Source organism: Nycticebus coucang, chromosome 18 (assembly GCF_027406575.1).
Source record: "Nycticebus coucang isolate mNycCou1 chromosome 18, mNycCou1.pri, whole genome shotgun sequence".
Classification (NCBI taxonomy): domain Eukaryota; kingdom Metazoa; phylum Chordata; class Mammalia; order Primates; family Lorisidae; genus Nycticebus; species Nycticebus coucang.
In genome coordinates, this window is record NC_069797.1 from 13,002,897 (window position 1) to 13,023,005 (window position 20,109).

The 20,109-nt window shown below is 42.2% G+C and overlaps 1 pseudogene across 1 annotated transcript; it reads right to left on the reverse strand.

Moving 5' to 3' along the window:
• Positions 1-15,311: 15,311 nt before the first annotated feature.
• LOC128569663 (heat shock protein HSP 90-alpha-like) lies at positions 15,312-17,720 on the reverse strand (annotated as a pseudogene). Its single transcript, XR_008375433.1, has one exon. The product of XR_008375433.1 is annotated as a heat shock protein HSP 90-alpha-like (transcript).
• Between the last annotated feature and the right edge of the window lie 2,389 nt (positions 17,721-20,109).

Consider the following 20,109-nt stretch of genomic DNA (forward strand, 5'->3'; position numbering starts at 1 on the left):
AGCTACCAGACAGTGCGAGAAGGTTGTATTTGTTGTTTAGTACTTTCCAAGAGTTGGCCACCATTTTGGAGACTGTTACGAGCGGTGACAAAGTAAAACTGCTGCAGTTTTCTGCATTTGTGGGACCGCATGAACAGCAATGATGTGTACCCACACAAGCATCTGGTTCTTGTGCCTTCAGGAGTTGGGGCCATTTATTTCCATGTCCAATTACATGTTACCACAATGCCTGAGGCAAGTCATACTGCCTATCCGTTTATATATATGTTTTTTAATGAATAGAAATGTTTAAAATATTTGTAATAAAAAGTGGCTGTGGGTCTGCAGGGGTGGAGAACAGTGGAGAACCTTGGCCTACAGTCATTAATAGATAATCTGTCCCTCGGGCCCTTTTAGTTGGAGCTGGAGGAGTGGGTAGCTTTGAGCTGGTCCTCCGGTGTTCTGACACAGTGTTGCTTATTAAAGGCTCTGGAAGCCAGCATGGTCATCTGCTGTACAATCTGGGAAACCAAGCAGTTTTCTCAGTTGGCTGTGTTAGGTGGAGAATCATAGGTGGTGGAGTGTAGTGTTCTCAGTGAATTCAGTATATGCTGCTTGCATTAATTTAAAAGAAATTCAATGTACACTTAGCCCACTTTGTAAGAATCCCAGAGGAGAAGCATTTCCAGAATGGCAGGATGCGGACTTTTGAAAATCTAATTCCCTGTAAAACCAGTTTGAACACTGGCAGAAGTCGTCAGAATCAACTTTTTAAAACGCCAGAAACTAACCAAAGGATTGCAATAACCCAAAGAACATGTGTTTGAGAAAAAAAGCTGCATCTTGGTTAAAAGAATAAGCTTTGTGGGTTTTTAACATGTCCTGTGTCCATCCTCCTCTACTTAGCTCTGTGGTGGCCTTGGAAATCAGCACCCTTGGAACCACAGTAGCCTAGCAGCCAGTGAAGGAGTTTGGGGCTCCCCCAGATAGGTTTGGGGTTACCCATAATGCCCCTTCCCTAGAGGATTGTCATTCTGACTGGTTTGGCAGCTCCCAGGTTTAGTCCCAAACACAGTGGTGTTTTCATTTAACCTGACTCAGAGATTACTCGATGAAGAATCCCCTATCACCAGGTGTTGGTCAGAAACAGCTGGTGCTGGCAGTTGTTTAAATGGCACAGTTGACTGATATTGGTGTATTGGCTGGGAAAAAAGACTGACCACAAACTTTAAAAATATGGGGAGATGTCTGTGGGGGCTTTGAAAAGCTCCAGCATATTCCTGGGGATCTAAAAAGTGTGCAGGTGAGAGACTTACTGCTTCAAGCACTTAAGGAAATCCCCATCTGATCATAAAGACCAGCCAAGCCAAGATTTCAGTGACTGCACATGGCAAAGAATAACAGACTTTACAGAATTAGTCCAGGAAAGTCACTAAACCACAACCACAACAAAAACAGTGACCACAAATAGCAACCATAACCCCACAAAGGTAGGAGGTGATCAATCTTACTTCCAGGATTGCTGCCTCATGTTATCTAAATTGGCCAGTTTTCAATAAAAGAAAAGTAAGACACACAAACAGGAAACTATGCCCACCCATGCAGGGGAAAAATAAACAGAAACCATCCTGAGAAAGCCCCAGCCTTGGATCTACTAAATAAGGACATTAAAATCAACTATCTTAAATATGCTAACAAGACATGGGAAACCAGATAAAAAACTAAGACAAATCAGGAAAATTATGTATGAATAAAGAATAATCAGTAAAGAGGCAGGAAATGTAAAAGGAATAAAGTGGAAATTCTAGAGCTGAAAAATTACAATAATTGAAAAATTCCTTAAGGGGCTTTAATAGAGTTGAGCAAGCAGAAGAAAGAATTGGCAAACTTGAATTTAGGACAGATGTGATTATCTTGTCTAGGGCACAGGAAGAGAAAGAATGAAGAGGGAACAGAGCCTGACGAATCTGTGGGGAGCACTATCAGCTGCACCAACACAGGCATTAAAGAGTTCCAGAAAGAAGAGAAAAGGGCAGAAAAAGTATTTGAAGAAATAATGTCTGAAACTTCCCAAATTTGATGAAATATATGAACTACACACCAAGAAGCTGAAAAAGTTACAAGTTAGGATAAACTCAAAGAGATCCACACCTTATGCATCATACTTAAACCATGAAGAGTCAGAGATAAACAGAATCTTTAAAACAGCAAGAGGAAAACAAGTCGTCACATACAAAAATCTCGTCAGAAACCAGAGGTCAGAGGCACAGAGGAAGCAGAGTTGTTTTGGGCCACATATTAAATACACAAACACTAAAGAAAGCTGATCAGTAAAAAAGTTCTGAGCGTACTTTTCACATCTGATCCCACAGATAAGCAAAAAAAGTCCCCACAAAATTAGCCTGTGGGCCCCAGGTTGGACACCCCTGCTAGAATGACATTTTCAAACTGCTAAAAGAAAAAAGCTTCATTAAGAATTTTAGATTCAGCCAAACTTTTTCAAAAATGTAGGAGAATTTAAAGTACTGCCAGATAAAGAAAAACTAAGGGGCGGCGCCTGTGGCTCAGTCGGTAAGGCGCCGGCCCCATATACCGAGGGTGGCGGGTTCAAACCTGGCCCCGGCCAAACTGCAAAAACCAAAAAACAGCCGGGCATTGTGGCGGGCGCCTGTAGTCCCAGCTACTTGGGAGGCTGAGGCAAGAGAATCGCTTAAGCCCAGGAGTTGGAGGTTGCTGTGAGCTGTGTGAGGCCATGGCACTCTACTGAGGGCCATAGAGTGAGACTCTGTCTCTACAAAAAAAAAAAAGAAAAACTAAGAATTCATTGCTGGGAGAACTCACATCCACACGAAGAGATGAAAATCATCATTAGTGGTAACTACCTCTGTAAATATTAAATGAAATAACAGTTTGTATTTTTGTTTGTAATTCTTCTGACCTAAAAGACAACTACATAAAGGAGTAATTGTGAAATGGTGTTGATAGGCTTATAACTACAAAGATGTGGTTTGTATGGTGATAATAGCACGGAGGAAGGGGGAGGGAATAAAGTTTTTAAGTACTATTGAAATGAGCTTGGCATTAATCTACACTAGATTTTGCTAAGATATTAACTATAGTCCCCAGGCAACCACTACTCAAAATATATATAGTAAAAGAAACAAGAAGGAAATAAAAATTAACACTAGAAAATACTTATTTAACACAAAGGCAGGCAGTACTGTGGAGCAACAAGACATAAGATCCTGTGGAAAAAGAACAAATATCAGACACAACTCCCACTTTATCAATAATTAAACTAGAAGTAAGACAACGAAATACTCCAGTACTCAAGAGACAAAGATTGGCAAAACATGATGTTATTTACAAGAGACACAAGTTAGATTCAAAGACACAAATAGGTTGAAAGTACAAGGATGGAAACAGACATACCATGAAAAAAGTAACCAAAAGCATGAGATACACCAAAGTTCCAGATACACCATGAAAAAAGTAACAAAAAGGTACATGGTGTGGACAGACAAAACAGACTTTAAGGCAAAAATTGTTACAAGGAGCACAGAAGGACATTATATATTGATAAAAGGGCCAACTGAACAATTATAAACAAATATACACTTTTAATAACAGAGCCTCATGGCTCAGCACCTATAGTTCAAGCAGCTAAGGTGCTAGCCACACACCAGAGCTGGTGGGTTCCAATCCAGCCCAGGATTGCCAAATAACAATGACAACTACAACCAAAAAATAGCCGGGCATTGTGGTGGGTGCCTGTAGTCCCAGCTACTTGGGAGGCTGGGGCAAGAAAATTGCTCAAGCCCAGGAGTTGGAGGTTGCTGTGATGCCACAGCACTCTACCCAGGGCAACAGCTTGAGGCTTTGTCTGAAGAAAAAAAAAAGCCTCAGCACATGAAGCAAAAGCTGACAAAATTAAAGGCACAGATAATTTAATAATTATTAATTAACTATCAATGTTAAAAAAGAAAAGATCAACAAAAAGATTTTAAATCAATAGTCTAAACTGAGAAACTAGAAGAAGCTGGGTATGGAGGCTCACTCTGTAGTCCCAGCACTTTGGGTGGCTGAGGCAGGTAGATGGCTTGAGCTCAGGAGTTCCAGACCAGCCTGAGCAAGAGCAAGACGCTGTATCTACTAAAAATAGAAAAATTACCTAGGCGTTGTGGTGGGCGCCTGTAGTTCCAGGTACTTAGGGGGCTGAGAGAAAGGGATTTCTTGAGCCCCGGAGTTTCAGGTTGCTATGAGCTGTGATGCTGGGGCACCCTACCTAGGGCAACAGAGTTAAGACTCTGTCTTGGGGAGAAAAAAAAAACAACTAGAAGAATACCAAATTAAACCAAACTAAGCACAAGGAAGGAAATAATAGATTAGAGGAAATTTAAAAAAAAATAAAGACTAGAAAAATAATAGAGAAAATCAACAAAACTCAAAGTTGGTTCTTTAAAAGGATCAATAAAATTTTACAAAACTTTAGACTGATTAGAGAAAAAAACTAAAATTGCTAAAATCAGGAATAAAAGAGGGGACATCACTGTTTACTGAGAAAGGGATCCTGACTGAGTACTTATTTTATGCCTATTTTTGGCATGAACATTCTGTTACATAAGCATTCAAACTTTGTCCTTTCCCCCCAAAGTGCTTTTCCTTAATTGTTTATCCTCGTAACATCCTTAGAATGTGGGAGCAGTTGTATTTAGTAAGATGTAATCATTAGGAACTTGTGTTTGATTTAGGAGGATCTGAGTTGTGGATCTGGCTCATATAGTGTATCTTGGTTTAGATTTTGAGTAAGTCAATTATTACATTTTTACAGATGGGACAACAGGCTGAGCACCATAAGTACAAATAAATACTTAATCCTCTTGAGGGGGGAGGATTCCATGAGGATTAAGTGAGATAATCTGTGTAAACAGTCTAGTATAGTCCCAGGTTATAGTGATGGTCACTTACTTGGAATGGAAAACTGAGTTTCTTAGCAGTCAGAAATCAAAGTGGCTGGTTAAGCGGCTCCTTTCTCATGGGATGGATAAATCAAATGGAGCAAAGCAGTCAGTTAGGGAAAGTGCTTATTTTATTTTATTTTGCTCATAACTAGTTAGAGATGATAAAAGAAAAACTCTATTTTGCTCATAACTAGTTAGAGATGATAAAAGAAAATAAATTTAGCAGTTTATTTGAGCAAAGAATGATCACACATCTGACAAGCCTCAGATCCAGAGGAGGTTCAGAGAGCTCCACTCAGCAACATGGACGGTGAATATTTGTAGACAGAAGACTGCAGAAAGCAGAAACAAAGAGCAAAAAAAATGGACTGATTTTTTTAAAGTTACTTTCCTTGTAAAGGTCAAAGCACAGGGGATTTTCTTATCACTCTGGCTAAACGTGGCCTGTTTGGGGATTTGGTTCTTTTCACTCATGATTTCTCTGAAGGTCAGATAAACGACTTGGTTTTGTCCTGGTCATCTGGAAATTTGGCACAGGTAACTTCATTTGGGGGCCCAGTGCAGGAGCTCAGTTCAAACCAATAGGCTCCTATAAATTTTATTTAACAGAGATCATTAAGATTGTGAGATGGTTACTTGCTATAGTGAGTATTTATAATTTATAATTTATAATTACATTTAAATACATCTTATTATTTTTATTTTTCAGATAATTAAAAAAATCCAACAACACTATGAATCGGTCTTTATATTTTTAAATATTTCTTCTAGGTTGTTGCTTTCCCTGCAAGCCCCACTTCTTGGCTTTGGACGGTAACCCATACATGGTCCACTAGATGGCAGTATACTAACATACGGTGTAAAGGAAATAGCTGCTCACGGGAGCCCCCTGTTTACTTAGTTTAATAAGAAATGAAGGTTTTCCTGCAAGTGGTGAGACAGGATTAAATCTGTTTCCTGTCACAAAGTTAATTAAAATCAATGCTGATGAATGACTAGATAATGAATAAGTACGATAAAGTACCTACACTGTACCAGTCCCCAAGACAGGCACGGCAGACGCAGACACCTCAGATGGAATCCGTCAGTCTCCCTGTTCTCACCACATCTCCCTGTTTAACAAGTGAGAAAATCGTATTAGGGAGTCATATAACTAGAGAGGGGAAGCCAAGACATGTCAGTGGCGAGGGGAGATTATGAACTTGAATTTACAGCATCAGCGGGTCACATAAACGTAGCAGAGTGCAGTGGAGGAGCTGCACCTGGGGATCAGGCCGGAGGTGTGCGTGGAGGAGGCATCTCTGCAGAGCAGAGGGTGGCCTGCGGCAAAAGTGTCTGTTATAGAACTGACAGCCGAAGCATAATTCCCAAAGAGCAAGGAGAAAATGGCAAAGGGTTCAGGGAACATGCATTGGAGACAGACCTGAGTTTCAATGCTGGTTTCATACTTCTTAGCTGTGTGTTATTCATGGGCACTTCCCTTCCTAAGTATCACAACCCCTGAATCCTTGCAATAATCCTATGAGGGACAAATTATTTCTATTTTATAGCCCTTCCTCCACTCCCAGAATGAGCCCTGAAAAATTCATGCGTGAGTCAAACATAATTGAAAGTCTGTGCACCTTGCCCACATGTAAGGGGTAGGGCCTGACTCAGAAAATGTTTATCTAGTGCCATAACTAGGGAACTGAGGCTTAGAGAATATAGGAATTGACCCAGGGTCATGGTGCATGATCCATCCAATGTTCAAATGTGGACAGTTTGCATTAGGCTGATACTGCCAACCACCACATGTGATGTTTCCCCAGGCATAACATTTAGGACAGCACCTCTATATGTGGGTCTCCTTGTATCAGAGTTCTCCAGAGAAAGAGAACCAGTTTGAGGTGAACACACACACACACAAACACACGGATTTATCCAAGGTCAAGAACAGGCAACCTGGGTTGAGTTCAGCACATCCTGACTGCATGGCCTTGGGCCAGGCTTGAAGAACCTTGACCTGGAGATTGGAGTCCAAGTCTCAGCCACAGTGATGGGAGCCCAGCAGACTACACAATCAAAGAAGAAGACTTCTCTATACTGATAGTGACTTCCACAGGAAATGTAATGTAAGGTCTGCCCCTAGGTGGCTCAGACAGACTGACCACACTAGACAGACCCCATGGACTAGCCTGTCACACCTCATGCTTCATGTACGCCTGTCATCTGGGCACAGAGTGCACCCTGGCTACCATACCCCTTACACTCCAGGGAGGTTAACCATGCCAGACATAGTGCCTCTGACACTCTGTCCCTGGTGGAATGCACCTGGACCCCACCACAGCTGCCTGTCCTGCCCTGACCTGGGCCACCTGTGTTGATGGCTCACAGCCTCTGGTTGGCAATCTGTCATCTTCTACCATCCTTACAAAATGTTTAGGTGCACTTCTCTAGATTTCAGCTGGAGTGTGAAAACTACTTTGTTAATTCATGGAATTGACAATGAAAGATGTGACTAAGAATGGTATGCATTTCTGAGCTGTCCATGCAGTCAGACTTCTGATAGTCAGCTTATATCTCCCCAAATCTCTGAAATCCTGGACAGATATATGCTATGCTGTCAAGAGTTTGATCACATAATCCTTTAAGAAGAGTGAGATTACTAGTTGGAATGCAGTCAAATGAAAAATATGAATACAGAAAATGCATTGATGTTTTTATGCTAACTGGGAAGATTTGCTAGAGAGGCACATAGTGGGGTGCAGCCCCTGGAGGAGACTGGATTGGACCTAGATGCTTCCCTATGGAAGGATGGCTGTGATAGTGTTAACTGAGGGAAGGAAGGGGGCAAGGTGGTGAGCATAGAATAGAATGTATATTTTCATTACAAAAAAAAAAAGAAAAACTCCTTTATATATGTGTGTATCTGTTTGTAAGGGCCCCCAAAGAGGGAAGCAATGGCCAGTACCAAATTGTCAACCTTAATTACCCTAGAAGGGCAGGACTGTAGCCTGGCAGGGAAGATCAGTATTTTTAAAACATATACAAATGTTCATATTATTTTACTTGCTATATTGCACTTCCATAATTAAAAAGTCCAATAAAATAAAGAGAAAGATAGACTCAGCTGAGATGCTACCTCTTGGAGGAAGCCTTCTCTGATGCCACCAGTCTCTCTGTGATCCCATGGCACTTTCTTCCAGCCTCTATTATTGTGGCTCCTGCATTGAATTGTAATTATTTGTGTATTCATTGTCCCCTATTGACTAAGGACTCCTTAAAGTCAGGATCTTAGTCTTAATTTCCATATCCCTGGCACCTAGTACATAGGAGCTGCTCAATAAATGAATGTATTATGGATTGAATTATGTTCTCTCCAAATCCATATATTGAGGTACCCACCTCCAATATCATCATATTGGAGGTTAGGGAGATAATTCCGTGTAAACCAGGTTAGGAGGGTGGGGCTCTCATGATTGGATTACTGTCCTTACAGGAAGAGACACCAGAGAACTTCTTCTAGCCTTCTCCCTCCCTCTCTCTTTCTTACTTCTCACTCTCTTTGCCCCCTCTCTCTCTCCTTCTTCCTCCCTCCCCACCATGTGAGGACACAGCAAGAAGTCTATCTGTAACCTAAGGAGAAAGCCCTCACCAGAAACTGACCATTATGACACCTTGATCTTAGACTTCCTATTTCAAAAACTGTGAGAGAACAAATTTCTCACTCTATGCCACTCAGTTTAAGCCACTCAGTCTATGGTTTTTGTTGTGGCAGCCCAAGCTAAGTAGATGAAAAACCAATTCCAATCTGAGAGAAGATTCTTTTATCTTTCAAGAGTGCATATGCCAGATTGGTGGTCCATATTTAACTTTAGAGTTCTGCCTAAGAACTGCTCCTAAGCAGTTAACCAAGGTAAATAGGTTGGGTTGCTGAGGTTTTCTGGTTACTTACAGGCCCTGGGTCTCTGGGCCTCCCTCACCTTCTACCCCTGGATTCAGAGCACACTTGAGAAAATCATGGAAGGTACTTTCTATATCTGTATCCTTTTGCTTCATGCTGAGATTTAGGCAGTTGTTTACTTTCACTGTCATGGCCTTCTGCCTTTTCTATAACTCCCACTGTATTTTAGTGTGAATTAGGGAAATTTGCATGGGAGGGGTAGCAAAACGTAGGTGTACATTTTACCTGGACATTTCAGACTGTTGATGAATATGTATCTCATGTCTTGCTGAGGGAAGCCAGGCAGCACCAAGAACTAAGCATTTGGCAGATACTTTCTGATTGAAAAGAACCCTCAGTCCTGCTATTTGATCCTGTGAAAGAGAATCCTCAAACTGTCAGAAGGAAAAGAGAAAGCATTTTACTTAGAAAATGGAAATCATTTGAGAGACTTAAAGTCTAAATCTTGGTCCCTTGGTAGAGACTCTAGGACTAGACAGCCCTTTGAACCATGACATTCAATCCCCTATCCAAGGCTGAAGCCTCCTCTGAACTTATAAATTCCAGTAGTGAAAGATGTAAATAGAGAAAATGAATAACTGTTGTAAAGAAGAAATACACAATTGTTTTCACATAGGAAGATTTTTTTAAAGCATAGTTTAAAATTCAGTCCACTCTTGGTATATTTTTAGGCATTTGAGAATGTTCCAGATCGCTAACTCAGTAAGCCCAGGCTTTTAAAAATGCATGTTTTTAAACTCTACAATGTAACATTGTCTAAGCTCCTTGCCATTTGAATCTGACCATATATTCTAAAGTCTGCCTTGATTTCCTAGGGACTGTTCACAGTCTTGCTGTCCCCAGCCCCCACCACTCAAATATGATGAGGGGGCAAGTTCCTAGCATAGTACAAAGGAAAGGGACCCAGTGTGAAAGAACAGAAAGTTACTGTGTTTGTGGTAGTCAGAGCCAAAAGACTTCTGAGCCAATGCAATCCAGCATCTCAGCTTTGTAGAGGAAGAAACTAAAGCCCAAGGAGGAGAGGGCTTTTGCCTAAGTTCCCACAGAGCCCACCTGCTGCCTGGCATCATCCTTCTCAAGCAAGGATGGTGCCATAGGGGTGTAGCCCCTAATCCGACACCTTTCCCTGGTCATGGGCGTAGCATCGGTTTATTTGAAACACAGTGGCTGCTTTAGGAGGTGGTAAGCATGGTTATAACTCAGTATTTCCTGATCTGAACTATATAGCTTTAGTAAAAATATATCAGTAATCTTCTATGGGGTATTTAAATTTTATACATGCATGTGGTGGATGTTTATCCAGTCAGCAATTTGCACAGCAAAGGAAACGGTTCCCAACAGTTTGGGGATTGTAGCAACATAGATCACTTCCCACACAGGGCCTGGGTACCACCAAGGTAGAACAGAGTTTCCTTTTTTATGAACCCCTAAACATTGCAGAGGTTGTTTGGACATTCATCATGGTTACCAGTACTGGTTAGATCCCCCTGTAGCCTTGGACCCTTTTTGTCCTTTCAGAGAAGTTCCCTTTGACATCCCAGGGTCAGATGGAGTCAGACTGAGCCTGATCTTACCAGAAGGACTTAGATCTCATGATTTCTAGTTCACCGAGGGAGAATGCCAATGCATGTATAAAGCCTGACTTAATGAAGGAAACTCTGGCTAAGATTTTGCAAAGGAGACCTGTCACTCTGCCCAATATTACAATGTCTTCCCCTGTCTCTTGCTAACCCTACCCCTTTCAACATCAGAACAACCCACACCCCAAGAAAGACAGAAGATGAGGCTTCTGTGGTTTGCCTTTCATGGCTCCTCCAATAGCCATTTAAATCGGTGGTCCTCAAAGTGTGCTCCCAGGATCCTAGCATCGCATCAATGGGGAAGTTGTTGGAAATGCAAAACATGTCATCCCACTCAGGTGTGCTGAATCAGCAGCTCTGCAGAGGGGACCCGGAAGTCTGTGTTTTAGCAAGTGGTTCAGGTGATTTTTGAGAACAACTGTTCTAAATAACCATCCTGGCACTGCTGAAATTTATGTCTGGCATTGAACATAAAAGACGCCAGATTATTTAACTTTTATATACTGGACAGTGAAAGTAATATGATACTGTCCTTAGAAAAAATCATATCAGATGTTGAAACTATCTAATATTCTTCCAGTGAGTCACAAAATGCTACTGAAAAGGGGAAAGAAAAATAAAATATGTATCCTTGAGCCATTAAGTAGGAAGCACCTTCTGTAAACTCTAGGCCATTCTGATTCAGGGAATGATAGGAATAATTTTTTTTTATTAGAATAAAAAGAAAAAAAGTGGACCAATTAAAAAACACTCTGTCCTCCAGTTTATTAACAGAGACCTAAGATTGTATAACTACCAAAATTCTATTGGGGCTTTATAGTAATGGTTCAGAATCTTCAGGACCTAAAACCAGTTCCTCTGGGTTCCTAGAAATTGTAGAAACTTTTAGAATGCTGATCTGTTGATGAGTTACAATTTTAACATTTTCTAAAGGCTTCCAGTGTGGCAAACACCTTGAAGACCAGGGACTCTGTCTCTACTATGGTGATTCTTCAGGGTGAAATAGACCCTTGTTCTTGATGGGACTGAGCACTTTCAGATCTATAGTATCATTGTTTGTCCATAAGAACCTCTCACATGTGTCTGGCTATGTGGTTTTTAAAGTTGTCTGACATTTGGTCTTGTATTTTGTCTTTATAAAACAACCTTTCCAACCTCTGATGTGGACTGGGTACCTGTGATTTATGTTTGTGATCCTGTTTCTTAGCTATGAAATGCAGCAAGTGTTTTGTCTAAGGTACCATGACCAGTGCGTAGCTGCCTCTCCCGTTATCTTTCTTAAAGAAGGACCACTGGTTTTCTATTTTTTAAGAGAAGTTATGAATATATATGAAAGCACTGGCATGTTAGAACTCAGTAATTGATAGTTATTATTGTTCTATTTTCTCCTTTAATATGGGGGATGTTAGAGGAATTAGTGGCTCTTTGGTGACATATGAGGTCTGACAATTAAGTTGGAGAACTCATCCTAGAAAAAAATGCTGCATATGTCATTGATGAATATCACTATAGTCATCTTCAAAGTGCTCCTCTTGGGAAGCTATGCACAAATGCCATTGTCTAGTCCACCCTTCAAAGAAATTTTGAAACTCTTTTTCCAGAATGACCATCAGAGCTGTTGTCCTGGGGGGTCTGACGATTAAGTTCACGAACTTGTCACCATGTGCTTACATTGGTTGCACTGTACAAATAACTCAGTAAGGTTTCATAATCTTGATATATCAGTGGCTCACAGGTGTGTTCTTGTTGACTTGTGGTGTCTTATTGAGTGGTATTCATTATTGTTGTTGTGGGTTTTTGTGTGCCATACGATGATAGCTCTGATGGTCATTCAGGAGAAGAGTTTCAAAATTGCTTGAACTTAGTGATATTTAGCAATGAGATATGTAGCACTTTGTCAGGATGAGTTTGTGAACTTAACGTCAGACCTCATACGGGCCATCCAAGAATTGGACCTGTGTCTGGAATGACCGAATCTTCACCCCCAAATTCCTTTCCCTGAAGCATAAGGAAGCAGGCAGCAGACACATCTGACACTGAGGAAGCTCCATAAATTTCGACTCACATTCTTATTCCCTCCAGCCTTACCACATCCTCCTTTTACCCTGCTTACCTTGATATCTCATCTGGAACTGCTTTCTAGAACCTCTAACAAAGCCAGTGGGAATACTTACTGGACACGTACTGCACGCAGAATGCTGTTTTAGACACGAGGTGATACAGACACAATGGCCCTCTCGGCATCACATTTTATCCAGTCTAGCCAGTGCTTTTGTCTTTTAAAAAAGTTTCAAAATCTCTGAAGTCAGTGTGTGTCTTAGACTTGTAGTCCTTTAACAGATTCTTATCTTGGAAGTAAATAATGATGCATTTGACAGCCGCCACATCTCAGGTCTGTAGGAATACAGTAGTCTCTCCTGTCAAGGAGCTTACAGTCTCTCCACAGGATATGGGCTGCTGAGGGAAGAGAATGCGCCAGCCACTGCAGGGACAGGGCAGTGGGAGCCAACCAGGAGGGTGCCCTGTGGTTGAGGGAAGAAGCTCTTGCTCCTGATGCACAGCATTAGGAGGAAGAATCTGAACTTGATCTTGAAGGTAAGTAGAATTTTGACAGACAGAGGAAGGGTGGAAGGGCATTTTCACTCTCAGGGAGCCATATTCACAGATGCCAAGAAACTTGCAAAGGTGTGGCTGAGAGGAGCTGCCACGTGGAAGGAAGCTACGGTCAGAGCCAATCCCGAGCACAGCACTACTGGCTACTGTTACCTTGCAGAAATATCTCCCAACTAGTACCTGGAAGCTTCCCCTGGCCTCTCAAGTTTATCCACCTGGCCTGACTCTATCTCCCCCAGGTCACCAACTGAGGGATTAATGTGGGCTCAGCCCTGAGCCCCCAGGTCTGGCTGACCATTGGGTGGTGCAAGCCCTCCCTTCTGCTGGAGGTTGTTCCTTCTCCCACCCCAGCTGGGAGAAGGAACACTCTGGGGGCCCATAAAGCAGGAAAACCCACCTGAATCTAGATCAGGAAGTGACAAACAGGCACTGTGGACCAGGACCCTGGCTGCCAAACCTTCACAGTTGTGCCCCTACGTGTTTGCTGATGCATCCCTGGTAGCTGTGTATTTATTTATAAATGTAGACCCCCAAAATATAAGTTAAAAAATGACATAAAACCAAATAGAGATTGAAATTAGTGCATTTTCTGTGCACATTGCAGTGACTCATTGTGGACTCTCCCCTGGGTGAGTGTACCCACTCGTGGGGCGCTGTCTAATCAGTGAATTTACCCTTCATGGTAGAAAGAGGCAGGAAGAACACTGGGAGAGAAAGGTCTGTAACAGTTGTGACCAAGAAGTAGATCCAGGAATACCTAGAAATACTTTGAAACATTGCAACCATACCTTGTCCTATACCCATTTATAAGCTATTACTGGGTAATTTTTCTGGTCCAAAGCAACATTGTATAATGCAAATGGGTGACTCAATAAGGCAGTGGAGACTTTGGGCTGGTGAGAAGCAACAGGGAAGTCACAGGAAGCAGAACAGGCCTGCGCACCCCCAGGAAGGAGAAGCCAGAAGTTGGAACCCCCATCCCTGAGGGTGCTTGCAGTAGGTGGGAGCAGGGTATATGGGCCGCTGCAGGACCTGAGCAGGTTGGTGGGGTTTGAGCACGGCTCCTTGGCCTATAAATTCTCTCCATTCTTTCTCGAGGGCTTCATGAGTGGGGCAAAGACCTCAACTTCCACTGCTGTCTGCCAATGTCCTTTTATTGGCATCCCCAATGAGGGGCAAGTGAAGTGGCTGTTACAGGAGGGTGGACAAGAGAATCAAAGTGCATCAGAATCAGGGAGAGGACATGGCACTAGTTGCCACTAACTCAGAACCACCTTGGGCCCACCAGAGGAACTCTTCCCAGGGACGTAGTCAGTCCATGGGCATGAAACAGGTGTGAGTTGGGCTCTGGGTTGATGTCCTTTGTCCTTGCTAGTAACTAACACTTAATACGCATTTATGATGTGGCTGTCACTGTGCTAGCACCTTTACCTGTTTGTTCATTCCATCCTTATGTGGACTTTAAGGCAGTGGTCCTATTTTTATCCACACTTTACAGATAAGAAAATAGACAAAGAGGATAAGTGACTTGTCCAAGTTGCATGGGGGAAGGGGTGGGGCTGGGATTTGGACCTAGAGCATCATGTTCCAAAAGCTGTGCTCTATACCATTAGGTGTCACAGCCAAACACTGGCAGGAGAGCTGAGGCACACTGCACAGCCCCTGGGCCACTCACTAACTCCCATCCCACCTGGAGGCTCATCAACAGTCATGTGTCTTGGACCAAAGATTTTCATGCATCTTCTTTTTTGTTTTTTTTTTTCAACTTTTAAACTTAAGTATATTTGTTACAACCCTTTTTAAGTAGATTGTGACTTGGGCACTACATTTCCATTCACAAGCCTCACTTTTCAGATAGCTTTACAACACGCATGGGTAGGCTTCTAATTTTGCTCCTCTGAACAGTAACTTTTCTTTGGAAAACAAGCCCTGCATAGAGTTTCATCAAGTTGCTTCACTTTATATTTCTAAAGTACCAGTACATGCAAAAACTACAAGGGGATGAAAAGTTTAAAAAGTAGAGCCTAGAAGATAAACTTAAGTCATTTGAACAAATGGCTTTCTTCTTCTAAACATCAAGTTATGTTCTGAATACTCAATGACAAAAAGATTTGATCTACCAAGGAATCTGGCTTGATAGCTAAATACTCTAGGCCACAACATTAATGTAGGTTACATACATCTTACGGCACTTTACCTCAATCTCTTAAAATAAGTCAGTGTGAACCAAAAAAGCATTACTAGCTCTGTTTCAGTGCCTAAAGTATCACAGTATCACACTTAGATGTAGAAAGAAATCTTATCTTTCCTTTAAAGTATTATATCATGCCATATAGAATTTTTAAACGTTAAAAACAAACAAAAAAATACTTGAAAATGTATTATCAGAGGGAATGAAGTACTGAACACGTATACAAGTAATTTGTCAGGGAAAGCTTCGTCTACTTCTTCCATGCGTGATGTGTCATCATCTCCTTCAAGAGGTGGCATCTCTTCAGTTACAGCAGCATTGGTATCGTCAGCAGAAGGGTCATCGTCATCAATACCCAAACCAAGTTTGATCATCCTGTAGATTCTGTTAGCATGTGTCTGGGGATCTTCCAGACTGAAGCCAGAAGACAGGAGTGCAGTTTCATAAAGCAAGATGACCAGATCCTTCACTGACTTGTTGTTCTTATCAGCCTCTGCCTTTTGCCTTAAGGTCTCGATGATGGAATGGTCAGGATTTATCTCCAAGTGTTTCTTTGCTGCCATGTAACCCATTGTTGAGTTGTCTCTCAGGGCTTGAGCTTTCATGATTCTTTCCATGTTTGCTGTCCAGCCTATGTACTTGTCACAATACAGCATGGGGATGTAACCAATCAGTTTGACACAACCACCTTTTCAACTTTTTTCTCCAGGATATCTTTCATGATTTTGCAGAGGTTTTCAAACTTTGTTTTTTTCTCTTCCTGTTTCTTTTTCTCTTCTTCATCTTCTGGAAGTTCCAAGCCCTCTTTGGTGACTGACACTAAAGTTTTCCCCTCAAATTCTTTCAGCTGTTGGACACAGTACTCATCAATCGGCTCGATCATATATATCACTTCTAAGCCATGCTTCCGAAGACGTTCCACGAAGGCTGAGTTAGCTACCTGGTCCTTGGTCTCACCTGTGATATAGTAGATATGTTTCTGGTTTTCCTTCATTCTGGTACAGTAGTCCTTCAGAGAAACCATCTCATCACCTGAAGCAGAAGTGTAGTATAGCAATAGCTCTGAAAGCTTCTTTCGATTTTGAGAATCTTCATGTATTCCAAGCTTTATGTTTTTAGAGAACTGCTCATAAAACTTTTTGTAGTTCTCCTTATCTTCTGCCAGTTCAGTAAAGAGGTCTAAGCACTTTTTGACCAAATTCTTTCTGATAACTTTCAAAATTTTGCTTTGCTGCAACATTTCACGGGAAATATTTAGAGGGAGATCCTCAGAGTCCACCACTCCTCTAATGAAATTCAAATATTCAGGGATTAGCTCCTCACAGTTATCCATGATAAAAACTCTGCGGACACACAACTTAATGTTGTTCTTTTTCTTTCTGTTTTCAAATAGGTCAAAAGGAGCACATCTCGGGACAAAAAGCAGAGCTCTGAATTCCAACTGTCCTTCAACTGAAAAGTGCTTCACTGCCAAGTGATCTTCCCAGTCATTGGTCAAGCTCTTACAGAATTCTCCATGCTCCTCATTAGTTATATCGTCAGGATTTCTGGTCCAAATACGCTTTGTTTTGTTGAGCTCTTCATGATCAATGTACTTTTCCTTAATCTTCTTCTTCTTCTTCTTGTCACCATCTTTCTTCTCCTCCTCTTCTTCATCAGAACCAACATCTTCTATTTCAGGTTTGTCATCAGACTCCTTGTCTTCCTTCTCTTTCTCCTCCTCCTTGTCTTCCTTTTCTTTCTCCTCATCATCGCTGACTTCTTTATCACGTTCCTTCTCCACAAAGAGAGTAATGGGATAGCCAATGAACTGAGAATGCTTCTTCACAATCTCCTTTATTCTTTGTTCCTCCAAGTACTCAGTTTGGTCTTCTTTTAGATGAGAATAACCTTTGTTCCACGACCCATAGGTTCACTGGTGTCAGTCCTAACTGTGAATGATCCTCCTGCAGAGGACTCCCAAGCATACTGCTCATCATCGTTATGTTTGGGGATCACAGTTACTTTCTCAGCAACCAAATATGCAGAATAAAAACCAACACCAAACTGGCCAATCATAGATATATCTGCACCAGCCTGCCGAGCTTCCATGAATGCTTTGGTTCCAGTCTTGGCAATAGTACCAAGGTTATTGATCAAGTCAGCCTTGGTCATTCCAGTGCTAGTATCTACAATAGTAAGGGTTCGATCTTGTTTGTTTGGTATGAGATTAATGTGCAGCTCTATCCCAGAGTCTACTTTACTGGGATCTGTCAAACTTTCATATCTGATTTTGTCCAAAGCATCTGATGAGTTTGAAATGAGCTCTCTCAGAAAGATCTCTTTGTTGGAGTAGAAGGTATTGATGATCAATGACATCAACTGGGCAATTTCTGCCTGAAAGGCAAACGTCTCAACCTCCTCCTCCTCCATCGGTTGGTCTTGGGTCTGGGTTTCCTCAGGCATCTTGGCTAATGGACTGCACAGGACCCGCACTACAGCAGCACCTGGATGCTGAAGCAACTTATTTTCATGCATCTTGAAGAGACAACTAATCCAGATAAATAAACAGACATGTCTTTTTTTTTCTTGGCTTAATTGGACATATTTGCTTTAAATAATGAAGGAGGAAAAAAAGTCAGGGATTGTAGCTCCAAGTCTGCTCTTATTACCATAACCTCCTCAGTGCTGAGACCACATGCATTGGGTCAGTATCTAACTGGGGCCCACATGCCCAGGCTATGCATGATATCGATCCAAAGAAACAGCAGTCTTGCTGGCTCTTCTTCTTCCCCTAGAAGAGAAATGAAAAGTAACTGCTGGCTTGGTGGCTGTAGCTCAGCAGCTAGGGTGCCAGGGCTGGTGGGTCTGAACCCAGCCCAGGCCTGCCTAACAACAATGGCAACTACAACAAAAGAATAGCTGGGTGTTGTGGCAGGCATCTGTAGTCCTTGGGAGGCTGAGGCAAGAGAATCACTTAAGCCCAAGAGTTTGAGGTTGCTGTGAGCTGTGATGCCACAGCACTCTGGAGGGCAACATAGTGAGACTCTGTCTCAAAAAAAAAAAAAAAAGTAACTGCCAATTTTTAATCTCTGAAGAGGTCCCTAAATGTGGGAGGGGAAGTAGGAGGAGGAAAATGCATTCTTTTTTTCTTTTTTGCAGTTTTTGGCCAGGGCCAGGTTTGAAACTGCCACCTCTGGTATATGGGACTGGTGCCCATTCTTTTTTTATATTTATGCAGCATTTTATATTTAATCACATATTTATCATTTTTGGAAAATGCATTCTTGATGCATAGAAATCTCTTCCTCATTGAAATGACTCTCAGTATTCTCTGTCCTGCAGGTCTCAAACTGCTTTCTCTCCGTCCCTCTCAACTCTTCAGCACACACCCCTGGAAAAGCTCAGCCTGTACAGCTCTCCTCTTCAAGCAGGTCTTTGTTTTTATATTCTCAGCCGCATAAATCTTGGCCTTGTGCAGAAACCAAAACCCCAAGACCACTACTTCAACTCTGCCTCTCTCTGCTATTTCTGGCCACTGTTTCTCTAGCACTAAACTTCAGGAACAAACTGGCAGAGATAAAGGTGGCTGAAAAAGAACCCACACCTTACAAAGTTTTGTTCCTGTTGAAGATTCAGGAATAAGAAATTGTACTGGAAGCTTCCCGTTCTTCCCGCCTGGGGAGTCAGGCTCCAGAGCCTGGGCATGTCTCAGAATCCTCAGCCAGGCCTGATTTGGTGGAGGCTGGTCCTGTTCCAGGTGACCTGTCAGGGCCACACCCTTTGTTCTCAGGAGATGGGGGCTCTTTATCTTGAATTGCGCTCAGAAACAATCCTCTGGGGATTGTCAACCTGTGTGCCGTGAGGCACTGGTGTGCTGTGGGGAAGTTTTTAAAGATCATTCATTAAATTATTTTTGAGAGAAGTTCAAAGCACAGTAAGTATACTCTGAGTTTTACTCTTTTTTTTATCAACATAATTTAAATGTGCCTTGAAAGTTGAACTATAGGTTAACTATAGGTGTGCTGTGAGATTTTTAAAAAAAAAGGCTGAAAAACACTGCTCGAGGCTTCTGTGCTGCTACTGTGGTCCCTGGGGTTGCGCCCGGCTCCCTGGCTTTGGGAGGATGTTCATGTGCTGCCCTACTCGCTCGCGACCCTTCCTTTTCCCTCTCCAGTAGAATACAAGAATCCACTCCTTGTAGAACTCTGCGATCCTGCGCCGTCCATCCTAAAAGAGCTTCCTCTAGTTTAGCTTAGCACTGCCTGGCAGCCATGCAAATCTTCGTGACTGCCTTCCCTAACCTTAATGGAACCATTGATTTTCACTTGCTTCATTTCCTTTAAATTCCCCTCTCCCTTCACTTGTTACATTTTACCAAACCATAGACTTAAAAGTTAATTTGCACAGATTCTTCCCTTAAGCTTATTTTGGTTAACATATAATTGGATGTGAAAATCTACACCCTTCAAAGAATGTGACATTAGAAATGACCTAGCTGATTTCCAGATGGTAATTAAAAAGAAAAAGTGAAATAGAATATAACGAGATAGCAAAACAAGACCGAGGGGTTCTCCAAACACTGCGCAAATAGACCGCTTCACTACTCCTGTCTCAGGACTGAGCTCTGAAACGCAGCGAATCTTTTGCCTCCAGGACTTGCCCCCCAGGGCTGAGTCTTCCGCGGAAGAACTGACGTCGGCCTCACGGGCCCTGTGGCGGGCGCTCCAGGCTGCTGCCAACAGGTGGCGCCAGCCCTCCCGGGTCGCTCCGCGGCCTCTGGGTGGGGGAGGAGCCCAAAGGCAGAGAACTCCTGAGCCCAGGCCAGGAGTTCCGCGGGCATCTGGAATGCATTAAACACCG